This window comes from Eptesicus fuscus, chromosome 2, assembly GCF_027574615.1.
Source record: "Eptesicus fuscus isolate TK198812 chromosome 2, DD_ASM_mEF_20220401, whole genome shotgun sequence".
In the NCBI taxonomy this organism is placed as follows: domain Eukaryota; kingdom Metazoa; phylum Chordata; class Mammalia; order Chiroptera; family Vespertilionidae; genus Eptesicus; species Eptesicus fuscus.
The window spans coordinates 27,367,339-27,379,668 of record NC_072474.1 but is presented as its reverse complement, the minus strand read 5'-3'; the positions used below and the strand labels follow the sequence as shown (position 1 = coordinate 27,379,668).

General features: G+C 45.1%; 1 protein-coding gene across 1 annotated transcript in view; it reads right to left on the bottom strand.

Annotated features, from left to right (window-relative positions):
* Positions 1–11,760, bottom strand: part of FRMD4A (FERM domain containing 4A) — a 240,830-nt gene extending 229,070 nt beyond the window's left edge. Inside the window, exon 1 of the mRNA XM_028156513.2 lies at positions 11,535–11,760. The gene's annotated coding sequence lies outside the window, so the exon portion shown is untranslated. The remainder of the gene's footprint in view (positions 1–11,534) is intronic.
* Positions 11,761–12,330: the final 570 nt, after the last annotated feature.

Below are 12,330 nucleotides of genomic sequence, written 5' to 3'. Positions count from 1 at the left end.
ACACTCATGCTTAATTTGGACCAAATACCCAGCGTCATCACAGCAGAGAAGATCCGAGGAACAGGGGTATTCCAGATCTGGAAAGCCACCAGTCCTGCAGGGTGGTCCCAGCTCCAGAAGATTCAGCAAACCCTTGCCCCTCCCCCACCCAACACCCTAATAAAAGGTGCAGGGAGAGCCTGCAGTGCTTACATTAGGGACATTTTTTACAGCTACCTTTGATGTCTGTATGGGGCAGTCCATCTGGGCTGGAGCCTGCATGTTTATATCCCGAGTTCTCTGGGAAGGACTCTGCTGGAGCCTCGCTGGCAGGGACTTCTCCCACTTACACAAGCTGCTCTGGCAGTTCCTTCCCTCCACTCATCTTGTCTGAGGTTTCAACACTGGCCAGCTGCCCATGAACTACCCCAGACGCCTCCCAGGGACCTGCTCCTGCTGCCCCAGCTCCAGGCACAGGACAAGTTTCTAGCGTGGATGCATTTGTTCCCCCAAAACAGTTAAAATGGGGGTGGGGCATGAGGCTGGCAGAGGAAAGGAGATGGAGATGGGTGAGAGGGGGAGAAAGAAGATTCTGGAACCAAAGGAGGTCCCTTCCTTTCACCTCATTCCGTGATGTAAATGCTGTCACAGGAACTCATGCAGTGCCTTCTAATGCAATGGACATTGCAAATGGGAGTTCTAAGGCTGTCCAGGGTGCTTGTCATTAGTGAGCAGTTGCAGCAATAAAGATGTTACGTGGTATCTATTAGGCAAATCAAAAATTCTAATTGCTCAAAGCTTTGGCAGGAGGTAATTACTGTGTTGACTACACATAGTGAAAAAGGATGAGACTGAGCCTACTGTTTGGGCTGTTTCCACAAAAGAAGGTAGTATCCAAACTGATTAACAGATGGCAGGGTTCCTAATCTTTCCTAGTGTCTAAGGGTGTACGTGTGTCTTTTCAAACACTTTGGTAACCAAACTTGAGTGTATTTCCAGCATGTGCTTCAGAAAAGCCCTGGAAATAAGTTTGTGATTAGATCACTGGATAAGGAAAGCCAAAACTTTAAATCAGTACAAATCCATGAGGCAGGGATAGTGATTGCATCTGACATCCTTCAGTGTGTAACATGGAGCTTTAAACACAAAAGTCTCAGTAAATATGACTGATTAAAAGCATGGAGTTATAATTCTTGATGGTGGAGATGGTTTCACAGGTGCAGACATTTGTCAAGATTTATCAAACTGGATGTGTACTTTCAATATGGGCAGCTTATTATACATCAATGATACATCAATAAACTCATTTAAAACATGTGAGTCAGAGATGTCCCCTTCACAAGTCAAAAAAAGAGACATTGCCCTGGCCTGGTGGCTCAGTTGGTTGGAGCATCTGCCAGTACACCAGAAGGTGATGGTTCGATTCCCAGTCAGGGCACATACCCAGGTGGCGGTTTAGATCCACGTTTGGGGCACATATGGGAGGTAGCCAATCAATGTTTCTCTTTCTCTCTTTCTTTCTCCCCCCGCCACTCTCTCTCTCTCTTCCTTCTCTTCTCTAAAATCAATAAAAAAAATAAAATTTAAAAAAAGAAACAGACCACCAGAATGACAAGGAGATTTCAATTTGTGCAAAAGCCCATCTCTTAGGGTTCTTCACATTTCCAGGAATTACCTCCTTTTTTACATCGTATGTTCTTTTTATTTGAAGTGTGGTAATTACAATTTTTCTCAGGCGTGTCAAATTCAAGACTGAGCCATGGAGACTTTAAATATCACCTCTACAGGGCTGAGACCCACTTTGTATCTCCACTCAGACTTTCTCCTTTCCCAGGCTTGTATGAGTGCATACAAACTGCCCACTCAGCACCTCCATCTGTATATCCCTCAACATCCCAAACTCTCTGTCCCAAACAGAATTCCTGACTTATCTTCTCCCCAAACCACCTTAGCCCACAGTTTTCACCTCTCACATATTACCAACTTTCTCTCCCCATGTTCTGTTCTTTAGGCCCCAAAATTTTCTCTTCATCTCACATCTTACATCAACCCACCCAAAAATCTTGTCAGTTCTCTTAAAATATCCAGACCCTGAACACTTTTCATCATCATCATTTCATCACTTTTAGGATTCTTACAATGGCCACTCACCTGGCCACCCTGCTGTTACCTCTGCCTGCCTTGCAGTCTAGTTCCCACATAGCACCCTACCCATCCCTGTGCAGCCCAAGTGCTATCAGGGTGCTCCCCAGATTCACACTCTGCAATGGTCCCATGCCTCCAGGCAGAGCCTTCAAGGCCCCACCTCTGTGCTCCCTTGCTTGGTGTGTTCTTCCACACTCATCTCCTTGCTGTTCCCTACTCTTGACCTTTGATGAGCTCTTTCCTCTGCCTGGAATGTGCTCCCCAGACACACTCACACGGCTCACTCATCTGTTCACACCCTTTAAATTTTTGCTCAATTATTATATTTTCATAGTATCTCATCTGACTCCTGTATCTAAAACAGCAACCTTTCTGTACTTCCCATTCTCTGCTTTATTTTCTTCACAGCAATTACCACCTTCTACCACACTATATAATTTACTTATTTAAGTCTGTCACCTGTCTCTTCCCCTTAGAATGCAATCTCCCTGAGGGCAAGAATTTTTGTCAGTTTTGTTCACTGACACATTCCTGGGGCACAGAGGCATACCAAGTGTGTGTTGACTGACTAACCAAATGAATGAGTTGTGGTGTCCAGATACTTTCTGTTATTTTGTCAGCTGGGGTTTGCAAGGCTAAACCCATGTAAAGGATAACTGTGCTGCATCCTTATTCTCTTCTCTCTGACAAGAAATCTGCAGAGAGAGTAGTCTGAGCTGAAAAGTAGAGAGAGAAGGGCAGGTAAGAACACTATGCCTAGGCAGGGAAAAAAATCATTGTAGCTATATGCAAACAAAAACTGAGAAACACAATATACGTGAAATTATTACTCAATTTTGAGCACCTACCAAATAAGAGGCATACTATTAGGTGCTGTGACTCAGAGATAAATAAGGCATGGTCCTTCCCTTAGAAAGGTATGGGGAGATCCCAGGCAGGTAGCTTAGTCAGTTAGAGTGTTGTTCCGTTATGTTCCAAGGTTTCAGGTTCAATCCCTGGTAAGGGCATATACAAGAAGTAAACAACTACTGCATAAATAAGTGGAATATCAAATGTATTCTTATCTCTCTCACATCAATAAATAAATTTTTAAAAAAGAAAGTTATGAAGAGATATATGTACAAAGATCATTGCAACAGATATCTGAGGATGCTTTGGGAGAATAAGGAGGAACACTTGTTCTGCTTGGAGGAACAGGAGAGGCAGCAGATGGCTGGAATTAAGGAATGAGCAGGGGCATCTTGCAGAGAAGGATCAGAGGGGCCTCTAGATCTGAAGGACAAGCATTTGCAAGAGGCTGATGTCCAGAAAAGATCAAATGTGCTTGAGAAAGGCAATGGTTGTGTGTGTGTGTGTGTAAGAGAGGGGTAGGGGGGAGGAAGAGAGAGATAAAGGAGAGAGAGGAAGATGGTAAAGAGGAGGCCCTGAACTATGATGGTGGCAGTGGACACCTCACCCCAAAAGAATATGGGAAGGAAACATGAACCAAGCATTAGAGAAATGTATTGTAAAAGGCCAGAAGAGTTAAATACTAGTAATGCAGCAAAGAGGAAGAGTGAAGGAGCTGCGGTAAGTCATTATCACGGGGAAATGATTTTTAAGCTCTAGGAGGAAGAGAAACAGGAGTAGTAAAAAACCATGGGTGGAGTTCCAATAACAAAGGGGGACTCAGGAGAGCATTTGCTCACCCTGGAATACCTCAGAGGGAGGCTCCTCTGGGGAATCATATTTAGGGAAAGTTGATAAATAGCCAAAGAATCAGCTGTTGCAAAGCCATCTGACAGGCAACCTCCCCCAGTGAGGGTCTGATGAGAAGGGGTGAATTATGCTTTGTGTTGGTTTCATCCTCCCCTTCAGGTCTTCAGGGACAGCTGTGTAACTCATCATCCTTGGTCTCACCTTTCTTACCTACAAACAAGCAAACATGCTCACATAACAACTATTTTCTATTTCCACTATAAAACCAAAAAACACTGTATAAAACTTACAGTTTATGGAATTGTTCCATTGGGTTTTGTCAGTTCTCTAGGAACGTGATCAATTCTATCCACAAGAAGAAAAGAAGAATCTAGCTATATACAACACAGAGGACTGGCCCTGGACAGTAGCTCAGGTGGTCAGAGCATCAGCCAGCTATGCCTAGGTTTTGGGTTCACTCCCAGTCACGGCACATACAAGAATCAACCAAGGAGTGCATAAATAAGTGGAACAACAAATCTCTCTCTTCCACCCCCCTCTTCCTCTCTCTCAAATCAATAAAATTTTTACAAAATTAAAAAATACAAAAGGTTTGGGGTCTTATTCTCTAAGTGTCAGATATCTTTCCAAGTGGGAAGTTAGTGATCTCTGTATCTAAATAGCACACAACCTTAGGAACAGGATGGCAGACAAACCAAACTGTGGTGGGTGACAGAAACCATATTTTCCACAATAAAGAAAAAAGGAACCACAAACAAATACCAGGTTATAATTTCTTCCTAAGATGATAGGCACACTCCACCCTGTCAAGGCAAACGATGCCCACAAGCTGTCTCTGAGGCTTCACCCAAAATATACCCTTGTCCTGGATGTAGCCATAATGTTCTATAAATACTTTCCCTGTTTTTATATTTGTGTGATGCTCTGATTCTGCTGCCTGTGTGTGCCTGTTTAATCCATCCCAGAAGATGGGCCACCTATGATTTTGATTTATTTTATCTAACACCTAGGAGGCTATTAAGCGCATAAATAACTTTTGATGACTATTATGTAAGTTGACATGTTGATGTCTCATGCTACAAGGCATTTGCCGTGGCCAGGTGTGGGGTGCAATGGGGAAAAACTCCCATGGGCATCCAAGACACTCTCGATTCAAAGCTTATTTCTGTTATTAACTTGCTGCACTAATTACTTGGGTGAAACATAAATAAGAAAACAGGAGTTGAAAATATTTCTACTTAATGGCAATGAATGGAAGCAACTAAAGAATTGTAAACAGTATTTGGATTTTTGCTTTTATTGCTAAGGAAAAAAATGGCAATACCACTGATTAACAAACCATGGGTAATTCTTATTTCTATTCTCAAATGTTTTCAAGATAAAAGCCCTAAGAGCTTTCTGATGATTTTTGAAGATTGAAGACTTTCAGAAGGAAGGGTGATAGGATCCATTTGTACAAAGGCAAAAGCATATGTCTTCCTTCCCCGCCTGCAACTGGCCCCCTTCATATTGATGTTCCAGGACTCACTGGGGACTCAGGGACGCAGCAGGAGGTCTCCCGTGCTTAGGAGGCCTCCTCTGTCCCAATAAGGTAAGGAACACTAGGGTGATGCCTTACCTGTAAAATCCTTCCTGGAAGGCCAGGTGACATTTATGAAATATCAGAGCTAAGGGTCGTTCCCCTTACTGCAACTTTCTCTTTATAAAATTCACATCAGGATTGTAGGTACGGAGGTAACATTTATTTCAGAGGTATCTCCATTTCCATGCCGACTGGCCTTCTTACACCCCAATGTGTTCCAATTTCGCCCCCCCTCCCGCCCTGAAGTTACCATTGTTAGCCACGTGACAAAAGCAAGCCAAGTACAGAATACAAAGACACATTTCTTAGTTTAAGAGTCTCCCATGTTTTTTTTTTTTTTTTGATAGGTGCTTCACAGATATTATCTCACTGGCTCCTCAGAATGTAACTTTTCTTAGAAATAAAAAAACTGAGACTCAGAGAGATTCAGTAATTCACCCAAGGCCTCATAGCTACTAAGGGGCAGAGCCAGAAATCAACCCAGGGCTCAATGACACCACAGCTACACTCAATCTGCCATACCGGGCTGCATCACATAAAAATCCTGTCAGGCGGGAGGAACTCTAGTCTTGGCACTGCAGCTAAGACCCTGGCAAGATCCCCGAACATCTGTAAGCATCTCCTCATTTGCAAAAATGATCTATATATCCACCTTTAGTTGTAAGACTCCGTCCATCTGAAATGTTTGACTTGACTGATAACCCCCAAATATCGTCTGTGCATAGTTCGTAGACAACACTGCACATCTGGTGTGACTTCAGCCCCTGCTACTCTGCTGTATTTGGGGCCTCTGCTCTCCTGCCAAGACCTGCAGGCTACATCTGTGCTACTGGTCACTCTGTAGTTACTCTGTTACAAAACACTCAGCCATCCCAATAAAAGGGGATTGAGAAGGCAGAACACTGCCCTCCATTGTGTTCAGCTCCAGTCTGGTTCTTATCCTCACCACCCTCCCTCTTTTTTGCTCGCGCGCTCTCTCGCGCTCTCTCTCTCTCTCTCTCTCCCATCCCTCCCTCCCTCCCCCCCCCCCCCCCCAGAAAGAGAAAGAAATATCCAATATTTATTGGGGGTAGCCATGGGAGAGAGAAATGGGTAACCCCACACTGCACTTCCCAGCTCAGTTTGTAGGTATATCGCCCAGCTCCAGATGGCTCCACACTATTTGGTCTCCTAGTTCGCGTTTGTCACATTTATAATACTTGTTCACAGGCATGTGGTGAGAGTATAATTGTGCATTTTATGGTTATGAATGGCACAGCCTGGCAACTCTCCGATTATTATTTCCATTCGCTGTCATGCATTATCAATCTAATTCCCCATTACACGCCATTTTTTGCATGCATTCCTCACCCAGCAAGGACAAAGAAAGTGCAAAAGCCCTGTGAAGAAGACTGCATCACCAGAAGAACAGGCTGATTTTGCTGGAAATTGGGAAGTTATAGCCTCAAATTGGGGGGACAGCTTTGGGCTAATTCAAGGTGAAAGTTACTGTTAAATGGTTTAGTATTTTGCATCAGTACCAAGACTTCTGGTCCTGAGGTTGGCAAAGTATTGCTAACTGTGAAAAAGGGGCCATACCACAAGATGGACTGGGAAAAGGTCAGACACAGGAGGACCTAACAGATGACATTTCACTTTAGACCACTCGGATTTCCAGATTTCTAAAGACACTTAAATATATTGATGTTGGAATGTGGGCTGAAAATTTCACTTAGTGCTTGGCTTACTCCTACAGAACCTATTGAGTGTCCAGCATGAGGAGAAGATTCAATGCTGTGAGCATTAAGTGAACAGAAAGTATGTGGTAACCATGAATTGGCAAATAACTGCTAATAAGATAGGATAGCAATAAGATGCATGAGGATATAGTCAGAGTTTGGGGAGAAAGGTATACAAGTACAAATGTTTTTGACCATGGGTAATTAGTTTCTTCTTGTGATACATCATGGAGTAATTGGAGCTCCAATTTTAAAACAAAAACACCCCCAACCACCACAGATAGAGATCTGGCTTCCTAACAAGCTGGATCCTACACGCTACATTTCTGAATTAGACTAAGCTTTGCCTGAATATTTGCACAGGGGTTATTCACTCAGTTCAAATGGAGGCTACCAGCTCACTCCTTCTTGATTATTTGGTAGTAATAAGGCCATCGAACTAAACCAAAGCTATCAAAGTCCCTATAACAATCTTGGCTTTTATACTTAGCAGTAATTTATATCTGTAGTTCAAGAAGAATATATGTTCTATTTTGGGAGACAATAGCTAGTTTCCATGGAATCAATTAAGAATCGATTCAGCACCCAAGAGAAGCATGAATGCAATCCACTGAACAGCAGAAACAACTCTGATCATCTTCTGACAAAGGCATAACGATAGGTATTTTTAGGAAAACACTATTAGCGGTGGAACAGGCTGCCTCAGTGTAAGGGTGTGCCTAAATCATTCCTTATAAGAGAAAGACATGCTGATCCCATGGGACAGAGGAAGGGTGTCAGCTGACGGATTTAGGGAACCAAAAGGAAACTGCTGTGGAGAGAATTTCTGATAAGCCAGTTTATGCTGATTCAGAAAGCTTCTTCCAGAAGAGAGTAGTGAAACCAGCAAGCCTTTGTGTGCAGTGGTAACCCTGCAGCCCAGGGGAGCTAGGGAACCAGCTCTTGAGATTAAATGGCCTGGGAGAAGCAATCACATAAATGTAAACCACTACCAAGGTGATTCGGGCTGATGATGGCTTCGAGGAACACCCTTCCCAACGAGCTCGGTTTTCAGTGGCCACTTTCCCCAGATTCTTTCAGTCTTTGAGCTTGTTGTAGGGCAAGTTCAAGTACCTATGTATCCTACATAACCGATGGAATGATCTCTTCTCTTCCTTTTCTACTTCAACTCCTGCCTTTTAGGAAACATCCAGTGTCTTCTTTTGTTGCTTTAATTCCATTTGCAGAGAGTACTGGACAGCAAAGAATCAGAAAGGGACGCGGTAGAGTGAACAGATAGCCAGTGTCCGTGGAGTTCACAAGGAAATGTGGGCCTGAGACACCTGCTGATCCTGTCCAGGAAAAGCAGCTCCTCTTTTCACCTCCTTTAGCTCAAGAAGAATCCAGTTTTTAGAATTTAGGTCAAATAATCATTGGAAGGTCTTTATTCCATGGTTTCTCTTCCCATGAAGTCTCAGAAATAGTTTTTAATGGAAATGCTGGAATTTTCCACAATTAATACGCCTAAATAGAGAATTTCTGCCACAGATTTTATTGACACATCAGGTGCTATCCAAAATATAAAGTTATAAGTTAAAGTCATTGATGAGTACAGACTTATATACCCTCATACTATGTAGAGAGTGGTTTAAAATTACTCCATCAGCTATTTAACTGTTAGCATGTCTGTTTCTCATTTTGAAATAGTTACATGGAAGTTCTCCAGAAGCTATACTATCCTTTTTTATTTTTTTTTAAAAAGGTATTTACACATGCAGTATATTTAAGAACAAAGCTTTAGATTTGAAAGTGCTCCTTCATCTTTTCAGTCATTCAGTTTGTCAGACTAAATGCAACTCTTGTAACAAATACGTATATGGCATGTGAATAGAACTATAAGTATTTTACTTTTACACACATAGAGGCATCAATAATGAGACCACAAATGACATATTTATGCAGTAAAGTCAGTGAAGCTCTTCCTTGGACGAGGTCTCACTCTACCCCATACTTACTGAAGGACAAAGGGAGCCCAACAGATCCCCTCAATACCAAAGCCCCTGGATCTTTCATCTCATCACTGCCTTTCCCGTCACAAACAGGCCACACTTGTTTCATCAGCTCATCAGGGTTGACTAAAGGGCCCTTCCTTCACACCTCTGGTATACATTCTATTCCACAGAGCTTTTTCCAAGTTCTACAACCCAAGCAAGGGCTTAGACTTGGCTTTGCCTTTGACCTCAGACTGTAAAATTTGCTATTATGATAAAATGGAGCACTGTACACATCTGTAACGCAGTTCTCATGGATTATTAAATCAGCAACTCACTGAACCTCAAGGGGTCCTGGTTTCCCCAACAACAAGATCATGCTAATGGTAGAAGCCACCTGCCAAGCTATCAGGGGACTTGGCACCAATGTCTACAAATTACACAGAGGCCCTGTGCCATAAATAACAAGTCTTATTAATAAAATTAGTTGAAGATGAGAGCCAAAAAGATGATAGCAATAGCAGGGGCAGATCATACTTGGTCAGAACAAAAGAGGGTAGAGAGATTTTTCTGATCCTCATTTTTATAGATACGTTTCCCCTTTAATACAAGAAGAGTTTAATGCTATTGTTGTTGTTTATTCTAAAAGGTTACTTCTACCCACACAACTTTACACGTTAGGTGTTACTTCATTTCAAGTTATCTGAAGGCAACATTCTACTCATTGACCAGACGATATAGTGTTGATTTCAAAGCATGTCCAAATATTGCTTCCAGTTAAACTGTGCTATGTAACCTCTCAGGACCAAATGGATTCTGACCTATGTGCATCAGGACCCTCATTCCTGTTGTGCCTTAACTAAACCCAAATTTCATTTGCACCAGAATGGATCTCTCAGCCAACAGAAATGGTTCATCCCCTGAACCTCCCAGATTTCAACAGACAAGCAATACTTCAAGGATCAAAATCAGATTTCTGCTGATCTGGAGGTCTGCTCTTCTGGCCTTGCCTAAATCAGACTCCAATGAAACAGGAGGAAATTTTATGAATGAACTTGAAGCAATGTGAAGACCAGAAACAAAGCAATGAAACGTGTTCTCCCATGCTCTCCCTCAAACCCCACTTTGCTGCACATTTTAAGGAGGGCACACAGTTCTATAAGTGCAAGGGATAGATTTTTGCATTCAGCCCTGAGGTACTTTCCCCAGGGTCAGGGTGGCTTCCCGGGGTGAAGTCAGCCGTTAGCTCCTGGCTCTCTAGTGCTTTCCCACAAGTCAGAGTCATGCTTTTGGGGAAAAAAAAAAAATGAGACTTATGGATGCTGAGGTGGAAGGGGTTATGAGCAGGTGTTCTAGACTCAATCAGGTAAATGCAGATCAAGTCGCCCAGGCCAGGAGTCTAAATACAGTCAAGGCGACTCCAACATTGAATAGGCTGTGCAACCTGAACGGCTGGGATTTTTAAAAAACGTGCCTTTCTTAGGTGTTCTGAGAATGCCTTCCATTCAAACTGAAAGAAGCCAGAACAGCAGCAGCAGCAGCAGCCTCTGCTGGGATGTTCCATTCATAGGGGAGAGAGCGCTTCCTCCATTCATGGTGGGGTCAGGAAGTCCTTTCCAGCATGGGATGGCCTTTCTCAGCCAGCTGAGCTTCCGGGGACTGGTCATGGCTGCATCCTTCCGAATGAGTATGTCTATTAAGTAGCTGCAGCCAGAGATATTATCAGTACAGCAATCCCTTGGAAATCCCACAGAATTTGCTTGAATCTCCTGAGCTGTTACTCTGCTAGCAAGGCATCGGAGGAAGGCAGTTCCTGATTACACACCGGCAGCCCACACAGCTTTCAAAGTGCACTGGCTAATCTTCTCTAAATGCAGTATGTGCCAACGTTTGGGCAGCTGCCTGCAGTACAGAAGCATTGCCTGGGGTCATTTTCAAATGACCACGTACTAAGGGGGGGTTTCCTCCTCTCCTCCTCCCCTTTCTGCACCAAACTTGCTGCAGCCATTTGGAATGTACAGAGCAGTCCATTTTGGCAGTCCCCGGCAGCCAGCAGTCAACCGCCACCCTTGTCTGAAATGTTCCCTCCTGCCTCCAAAGGGCAGAACTCCCCTGACGTTTCCATAAAAATGTTTTTTAAAAACCCCACCTGGTCTGCGTAACAGCAAGGTCCTTTCCTTTCTCCCTGGATAAATTCAGAGAGTTCGGTGCCGAAGCAAAGTGCCTGTAGGGGAGGAGGCGGGTAGCAGAACGGAGTCTAGTGCGGGTCACACGTGGGGTTTGCACTGAAAAATGTCACATCCGCGGCATTCTATATTCTACGCCCTGCGTTAAGAAATGCCATGCGCCTTTCACCGGCCCAGCATTTAAAAAATGAACACAGAAGTACTGCACAGTCCCTCGCCTCCCGCCGATCACGGCTGGGAAACAAAGACACATTACCTTTTATTTGTTGCGCGTCCCAGGGAGCCAAGGAACTTCACGTTTGCAGCGGCGGATCCGCGGAAACCGGCGTTCCATCCGCCTGGGAGCGCAGGCCGTGGCCTACTCAGTGGCATCCGCGCCCGGCGCCTCCGCCGCCGCCGCACCCGCAGCCGCCCCGCCGGTCCCGCTGCCCCCGCCCAGCGCAGCCGGCCCTCCGTCAGGCCATCGCCAGCTCGCGTCTCTCCCGCCGAGCCTGGCCGCACGCCCGGACGCCCCGCCGCCGGCCCGCCCCTCTCCCGCCGCGCCCGGCCAGCGGCGCGGTGTGGGCGCCTCCGCCCCTCGGCCCGCGCCACGCCCCCGCGCACACTGCGCGCTCCCCCGGCGCCGGCGGGGGCTGCGGGGTCCCACGCGAGGCGGGCGAGGCGGGTCCCCACCCCGCGCCTGGAGCACCGGACAACAATGAGCCCGCCCGCGCTAGGCCGGCCGCGGCCTCCTAAAGCCCGGGAATCCGGTCACCCCGGGCTGGTGGCACACGCAAGTAGGGACAAAGTTAGGTCCTGCAGGAGGCTGCGGGCCTGGAGAGGCTGTGCGGGAGGAAGAGAAGGGAATCTAACACGGAGGACACACACACCAAAAACATACAGAAAAACCCCACCCCGTGAGCTGGAGAAAGAGGCGCCTTTGGCTGAAGGTGTAGCGCCCCTAAACTAGCCCAATTTTCTAGAATTTTAATCTCCCCTCAACTCTTGGGGAATAGAAGTTCCTGTGTGATAACTATTGTCAGGGATTCGCAACAATTACTGGGGAAAGGAGA